This window comes from Mustela erminea, chromosome 6 (assembly GCF_009829155.1).
Source record: "Mustela erminea isolate mMusErm1 chromosome 6, mMusErm1.Pri, whole genome shotgun sequence".
Taxonomy (NCBI): Eukaryota; Metazoa; Chordata; class Mammalia; order Carnivora; family Mustelidae; genus Mustela; species Mustela erminea.
In genome coordinates this window covers 127171149-127179639 of record NC_045619.1, presented here as the reverse complement: position 1 = coordinate 127179639, position 8491 = coordinate 127171149, and the positions used below count along the sequence as shown (strand labels likewise).

The window sequence follows — 8491 nt, the reverse complement described above, 5'->3', positions numbered from 1 at the left end:
GTACCTGGGTACTTCCCACTTATGAAAGTTAGTCATCATCACAGTGTATTGGTAGAAATGTCAATGGTGAAAAAAGAAATTGAGGAAACATACGGTCTGTAATGAGCATTTCAGAATGGATGAAAATTCCATATGCTCCAGCAATCCTTTGAACACCCATATGGGCATACCTTATGTCAGTGTCTTATGAATATTCCATGAGGTGACTGACCCTGTGTTGGTCAACACCGGTCTGGGCAGGCTCTTCTGGTCATTATCTATCCGATTCTCAGGGCTCTGGAACCTGGTCTTCTCCCTCACCTTTCAGCACATTCTGTTCTGTGAAATACTTGAACAAGTCACTTGTCAGTGTGCAGGCGGCATCTACTCTGAATAAATCAGAGCTCTCCAGGTTGCAAGTGACAGAAGCCCAAGTCAAAGTAAGTGAGCTTCAGACACTCTTGGTTCAGACAACCTTCCTGCCCTGTGTCTCCGTAGTTTGGCTTCTGTCTCTCCTCTCTCAAGCTGATTTTCTCCACAGAGCAATAAGAAGTACCATAAATCCTCCAGAACCCACCCCCCCAAGACCATGTCAGACTCATTCTCACTGGTCCCAAGTTCAACATGCCTGAGGAAATTCTCTGGTTGGCCCAGCTTGTCCGGAAAGATGGCATTCCCAGAAGGAAGGGCAAAAGACATTCCCCAGATGCTTACAGCAGCGTCCTCCCTCTGGTACCTCATTTCCCCCACCAGATCTGCCGGGGTGCCGTAGGTATCAAAGCTGCTCTTCCTTTAGAACTGATTTTTATTCCGCTCAGTCACTCCTTAATGGTCTTACTGGCTTTCAGGCTGACCCTCTACACTCCTCTAAACTTCCTTAGATCCCTTTGCTTCTAGGAACTATGCTTCTATGAACCTACCTGTCTTCTGCTCACCTAATGCCCGCCAAATGAGAAGTGGGAGAGCAGAGTTTACGTAAAGCTGGATCATTCAAAAGAGAGAACATTTGCCCTGATGGTTTCATATTATGACTTTGCAATCCTACTAAGTACAGAGCTCCATGAATTCAAAGAGAACAAATCTATTATTCCTTTGTGGCAATTATGATTTTACACACACACACACACACACACACACACACTTTAGAGACATATGGTAATTTAAGAAAGCAGGAAACCAAAGAACCTGATATTCTTGGAACAACAAATAAAAAGCTTCTTAAAAGTTAACAAGGCAAAGATGAATGTGGAATCTAACACGTGAAGTTAGTAAGTATTTTGTGATTTGGCTCTGCTGGAAGTTTTTGCACCAGCACAGAGCCAACATGGAAACTTAGTTTAAGCTTCGATTTGCAGTTAAAGAAATCTAAAAGTAGTCACCGTGTAATGTGGGTATGGAGTATTTCTAGTGGACCACAAAGCACACTGGTAATTAAGTCTTGTTCTTTGAATGGAAGAAGACGAGAGACTGATGATATGCCAGAAAACAGATTTGGAAAACAGGGCTATATCCAAGACCATTGATCGAAGGTTACATTTAAATACAAGTTCTAAAGTATGCTAGTCATTTTATTTCATTAAATGTTTGATAGCTATTTCTTTGTTATACATGTTGAAAACTTCCCCTTTATTAATTATTTCATATAATTTTTATTTTCTTGGCTGTTTTTCTTTACTAGAGGAAACAAAATAAGCAAAGGGTTATGCTTTAATAATTTGTTTATTTAATTTATAAATTAATAATAAGTACATTTGTTAAATATGGATGCTAAATTGGTAGATAGAATATTGTAAAATAATTATAAAAACATAGCACTTTGCTTACTTTGCTAAGTACTTATAAATTTATCCCTATTAGTAAATAAATATTAATTTGGAAATCTGAATATATACAATGGTTATCATTCACTTTATTTACTTCAGTCCTTTTAAGTTGGAAACTCTTAAAAGCTTTTATATTAGTTTTCAGTGTAAGAAATCATATTTCACAGATATTACCACTAGGTGGCTCAAGTGGCTAAAATAATATACATGCAGAAAAAAACAAATATTTTAAGATTTATATCTTTTTCTGCAGTTATATGCTTTATACTTTAATTTTCTACAAACTTTGATGCTATTTACAGATTATCATTATAACACTACACATGGTAGACAATTTCTTTAATACACGTCATCATCGCTTCTCGGCCTTTTGGCTAAGATCAAGTGTAGTATCTGTTCTTATCAGTTTAATACACGTCATCATCATGTATGCCATTTTTATGAAGGAGAGGATTAATGGACAAAATGAATGAGTTATGTTATATTTTGTCATAAAAATAAAATAATAAAATAAATTAAAATCCTGGCAGTTGACTGAGAACACAGTATTCGATGGGGTCTGAAAGCCTAGAGTCTTGGATTATATTTCATTTAATTTATCCAGGCATTTCTAGAGATTACCTGCTCTATTTCTTGGAAGTTGTGGTTATTTATGTCTCTTCGAGGCAAATGACTTGCAGTCAAGGGTTTGAGCTCTCTTTAGTCTGGGGACCTTGAAAATCAAACTATTCTTCCTTAATTAGTTATTGAAATAAAGTATAGTGCTTCCATTATATCTGATGGCTTGGGACCCTCTAGTCTTTCTGATACACATATAACAAGAGCAGAAAATGGTTATTTTCCCCCCAACTTTAATAAGCATCTTATAATTTTGTTTGTTCAAGATAGAGTGCCAGGAGGTGAAGAAAGGAGGTTGTCTACAAGCCGAAAAGGGAAATATTTAGCATTTAGATTCTGTCAAAGAAGGAAAAACAGAACAAGGACCCTAGAATAGGAGGGACTTGTAGATTTCCTAACCAGAAATTGATATTTATTTTAAAGATACCTGGTTCTCTAGGCTTTCTTCATACCAACAGAAGCTCTTTCCTTCTTGTATAAAATTTTAGGACCCTTGACATCTTAAAAAAATGCTCTTTGAAGATATTGGTTTTATCTTTGGATTATTTGTCTCTATCATTGAATTACTTGTCATTATAATCACTGATAAACATAACTTCTGTTCTAAAAGTTATTTAGTTGGCTCTACTTTGGGAGAGATGTAGAATCCTCTGTATGGGAGGAGCTTAAGGGGTGATTTTTCAAACTCTTGTAGGAGGCAAGTAGCATTTTTCCCCTACATTTTTAGCCTTGGTAGAGGTATTTTAAAAATATTTTCCTTGGGAATTTATTATTTGTCACTTGGAAATACATGCAGGAATCTGAGCTGGGCTTAAAAGAGAAAGTATTGCTTTTCCCTAGGGAACCATCATTTAGGTTCAGCTGCAGTAACAGCAGGTCCTGATATTTTTATATTTGGATTCAGGCACCTGACATTTTGGTTTTATTTGAATATAGAGTTGTAAATATGACATGAACTAGTTATCACATAGCTCTTAAACACTGAAATCTAATTACTTCTTTCCAAATTTAACCACTATGCTTGGTCAAAGTTCTAACAAGTTGGCTTTTTGAGAAAGAGAATCTTAACTTCCAAAATTAAGGCCATGAATACGTTCCACCGGGTGATTTAAAAAATAATAATAAATAATTTTTTTTAAAACCCAAAGTGCTTGAAACAGTAGAAGAGACTAAATGGCTTTCATGACTGAATGCTAGAGGTAGGGCTGATTTCAAGGGTGATTTGACTCAGTTACTCATCAGTGTCCTCCAAGACCAGGTTTACTTCTGCATCTGTCTGACCTTGGCCATGTCAGCTTCACTCCCAGGGGCTCTCTCCTTTGGCTATCCACAGCTGCCTGCTCCCATTCCTATCTAAGGATAGAGGACAAGGGTGGTAATCCAAAGTTTTTCCAGAAGAGAGAGGACAGTTCTCTCCGAGAAGTTCCTCAGCAAACATGGTCTGCAGGGTTATTGCCCACCCCCAATGCGGTAGGTCTGGCCAGGAAAAGGAACCCCATTGTTACTTTAGACCCAAGCTACATGCCCCATCTCAGTAGCCAGAAGTAAAATCAGCTCCCCGCACTCCCCAGTAAATGAGCAACATGCAAGGGTATGGATACCAGTGCAAAAGGCAGGGCTCTTAAGGGAAAGGGAGACCATATCAATTGTAGTGGGAGGGCAGGAGAAGGGGTATATGTGAGCTCATACACCTGACTAAATATGGGGAACTCTGGAACTACTGCTTGTGTTAGAATCCCGGCCCTTCCACTCATTAGCTGTATGACCATGGGCAAGTCACTTGTCCTCTCTTGTCAAGTAACAGCTGGGTCATTGTTTCTATCACAGGGTTTTTCTAAAATCCATGATCATTAAGCCACACCTTTATTACATTCTTCCTTCATGATAGGTACTTAGAATTGGAAAGAACACAAAAGTGAGCAAAATGATGTTCTATTTCAAAGAGCTAGCAATTCAGGAGAGGACATAAGAGCTCAGAAGTGGTGGTAAAAGATGAGATAAACTACATTAAAAAGATGTGTTTCCTAAAATGCATTTTTTCTAATTAAATATTCCATAACAGCAAGCATGTTTTCTAGTGTTTTACAAATTCTGTGTGAAAGTGATATAATTTTTTTCTAGATAGTCATTCATTAGTGATAAATGTCAACAATGAATGATCAGACAATAAAACTACCCAACAATGAAGAATTACCAAACAAATCAACTATAAAGTGTGTAAAATATACCGTTCTCAATTCCCTAGTATTTAAGATAATGGATAGGCACAGAGGTGAGGACCTTTCCAAACTCACTGGAATTTTTCCTTGGAAGAATTTTGTGTTTACTGGAAGTCTGTTTACTGTGTTTACTGGAGGCTATGAGGTCACAAAACGAAGCTCACAGTGGAAACCTAGGAAGTTGCCATTTCCCGACCCACACTCTGGCTCAGATCTTTCCTGGAGTGGAAATGGGCAGATTTCCTTTGTCCTAAATAGAATTTCTTCTCTTGGAGCAGAAGTGAATCTAAAATTTTGCTTTTCACTCTTAATGGATAAACAGTGTTATCAGCGAAGTAATTCAACAACATTACCATCAGGGGGCGCTACTGCGCCTTCAGTCCGCCCTGGTTGACCGCCCTCCTTTCCTTCCAGGGGTGGCTCCGTGGCACCGCAGAGCACACAGGCACTCCTTTCCTTACAACTCCCAAGTCCTCGGAATTTTAAACATCCTACTTCTTACTTCATGCTTTCCCCAGGACTAAAAAATTTATATATATATCGGGCGTCTGGGAGGTTCAGTGGGTTAAAGCCTCTGCCTTCATGATCCCAGGGTCCTGGGGGGAGCCTGCTTCCTCCTCTCTCTCTCTGCCTGCCTCTCTGCCTACTTGTGATCTCTGTCAAATAAATAAATAAAATAATTTAAAAAAAATATATATATATATAGTCAATAGTCACAGTAAGATAACAGTTCTATTCCATTCTGCCAAATGGAATAGTCCAAGTGAGTTAATACCAGATGGAAGGTCCATTATTATCTTGGCTCCAAAAAAGCAGAGAAAAACGCTCTTCACCATTTGTAGTCACTGATACTACTGGTAACTCCCTTATATCCTTTTAGAAATCCATAAATGGAATTTTCAGGGTGGGTGAGGGAGGAGATGCTCGTGAGCATGGACAGTCTTAAAGCGGCATCCACAGCCATCAAGCTAACTGGCGTTTCTGCTGAGCTCTGTGAGCTTGGGGGACAGAGATTTTCCTGGGTCCCCAGAGCATGTTGAGTCTATTTCAGTTTCCAGAAGGTTTGTAAACCAACCCAGGTTAGCTATGAACAAGAAGACAATGATATAAGAGATCAAAACCAGAGGATTGAGGTGGAGATGGGAGAAAACTGCAACTGAAACATTATCTCAAGAAGGGAGTGGCTAGGCTGGGCTCACTTAGAGCTCGAAGAACAACCCGTACTAGAAAAACAGTAAGTTCACAGCGTTTCGGAAATGAGAGTTGCAAAAGACTGACAGGGTCCTCTTAGGTTGACTCTATTTTACCGGCGAGAAGAGCCGCCATGGGGGAAGCAATTTGCCTACTGTCTCTCAGCCGATTAGAGGCAAAGGTGAGACAGTGAATGATTTCACCCCCTCCACACACACACCCGTATACACACACACACACACACACACACACACACCCTCACACACTCCTATACACACACACACCCATGAGTCCCAAGAGCTCCATGTACCAGTGGCCACTGGGATGGCCCAGGTATCGAGAATAGGCCTGGCTTGTCAGAAGAAAGGGTTTTTGAAAAACCAAACCACCACTCCGGAGTTCATGTCAGAGCTCCAGGGACTTTCAGGACTTTCCAGGACTGGGGCAAATCACTCAATGTCCAGTTAGAAATACAATACAATAAAAAATAAATAAATAAAGTGTTATCAGTTCTAAATAAGGAACCACTGAGACTCCTCTCATTCACACTTGGCCCTGACTCACCAAAGTCCAATGCGGGACACTATATCCAAAGCCCCGACAAAGCAAGGGCAAGAGAGGTCCCAGTTTCTCAAAATTCTTCCTCTAGATGTTTTGAGTTTCTAAAAGACCTAGATCATTAGAAATATTTCGCTGGTGTAATGTAAGCTTAAACCAGAAGGTGTCGAAAGAGGAAAGAAGATACCGCCACACATATGTATGAGATTCAACAATAAGGGATAATATGTAGCAGGAAGCAGCCATCCTGTCAGACTACCTAGTCATGTGATTTTCTCACATTCTAGTTCCACTATATATGTTAAATACCTACAGTCTCCTAAACTGTGCAGGACCAACAACCTGTAAAATGGTCATTTTTAATAGACGGTAAAGCAAATAAAAACGTGGCTACTGCTCCCATTCACATGTTCAATCTATCGTTTGATCCTGAATTGATGAGCTATTTATCAAGTGATTAGCGATAATGCATTGAGCTTTTAATAAGATAAATAAGAAACAATCCTTCCCTCCCGGACCTCCAATCCCAGACAGAGCGGTAGAGAAGAAATCAAATTACTACATTGCAATGAGAAAGTGCTTTAGCAGGAGGATGATGGCAAGGTCAGGGCGGGGGTGGGGAAGGGGGGAAGGTTGGGGATAGAAGAGTGAAGGAATCCTCTCTGATATGTGGGGGTGTTCATTCAATTAGAGTTCTGGCACCAAAGACGCCCTGTTGACTCGTTTCGTAAACTAAAAAGTCATGAGATTTTCTCTTTAATGGTAAAAACCCCAACAACATTAATTCCAAATTTCCCAGGTTAGTACTTAATAAACACTTGCAGAATTGAATTTTCCCTCTCCCTCCTTCTCTCTACCTCTTTTAACTCAACAAGACCCTTGTTTATCTTGTTAGCATGGTTACACATTATAGCCTGAAATAAATATATGGTCAGGAAATCGGAAATAGTTACAGTTCAGCTGTTCTCTAGTTATTAGAAGAGTTTCCAAAGATCATCATTCATATATATATATATATTCATCTATATATTCAAATATATATATTCATCTATATATTCATATATATATTCAAATATATATATTCATCTATATATTCATATATATATTCATATAGATGAATATATATATTTGAATATATAGATGAATATATATATCTATATTTAAGTTTTTTGTTGACTCAATTAGGGGAGTATAAGACTCTTGATCTCAGGGTCGTGAGTTTGAGCCCCATGTGGAATACAGAAATTACTCAAATAAATAAAACTTTTCTTTTGGGGAGGTTGGGGAGAGAAAGAGAGAGATTGTGCTTGCAGGTCAGAGTGGGTTACAGAGGGAGAGAAAGGGAGAATCTTAAGCAGGCTGCCAAGCATCCATGACCCTGAAATCATGACCTGAGCCAAAATCAAGAGTCAGATGCTTAACTGACAGAGCTAGCCAGGTGCCCCAATAAATAAACTTAAAAAAAAAAAAACTAATGAATAGGGGTGCCTGGGTGGCTCAATGGGTGAAAGCCTCTGCCTTCGGCTCAGGTCATGATCTCAGGGTCCTGGGATCCAGCACTGTATAGGGCTCTCTGCTCAGCAAGGGGCCTTCTCCCCACCACCCGCCTGCCTCTCTGCCTACTTGTGATCTCTCTCTCTCTGTCAAATAAATAAATAAAATCTTTTTAAAAAAGTAATGAATAAATAAATATTTTGTCAAATCTTAGAACAGGGGGAATTTGGAAATAACATAGACTGACTTCCCCATTTTTTGTCCAGTAAAATGTGACCAATACTGATTGAATGAAACAGCTAATTTCATAAAATTAGCATTAGAAGGTACTTGCAACCTTTAATTATTGTCATTGTCAACAGAACTCTCGGTCACTGCCTTTAGTTCACTCAAGCTTTTAGAGCCCACACAGTGTCAACAATATTCCTGCCATCATTTTGGGGGATTTCACTACTCCATATGGAAGATACATTGAACTCATCAGCCTACCAATCTTTGACTCTTCACCATCAAGGATCTGGCTCCTTCTCACCTCCGCCACACCCCTCCATGCTCACCCCCTAGTCGCCATCATTACCAACAAGTGCATCCCATCGAAAGCCCCACTTT

General features: G+C 39.2%; 1 non-coding gene across 1 annotated transcript; it reads left to right on the top strand.

Annotated features, from left to right (window-relative positions):
• The first annotated feature begins 2156 nt into the window (after positions 1-2156).
• LOC116594659 lies at positions 2157-2348 on the top strand. The gene has a single exon (XR_004287363.1). It is a non-coding gene; the product is annotated as a U2 spliceosomal RNA (small nuclear RNA).
• Positions 2349-8491: the final 6143 nt, after the last annotated feature.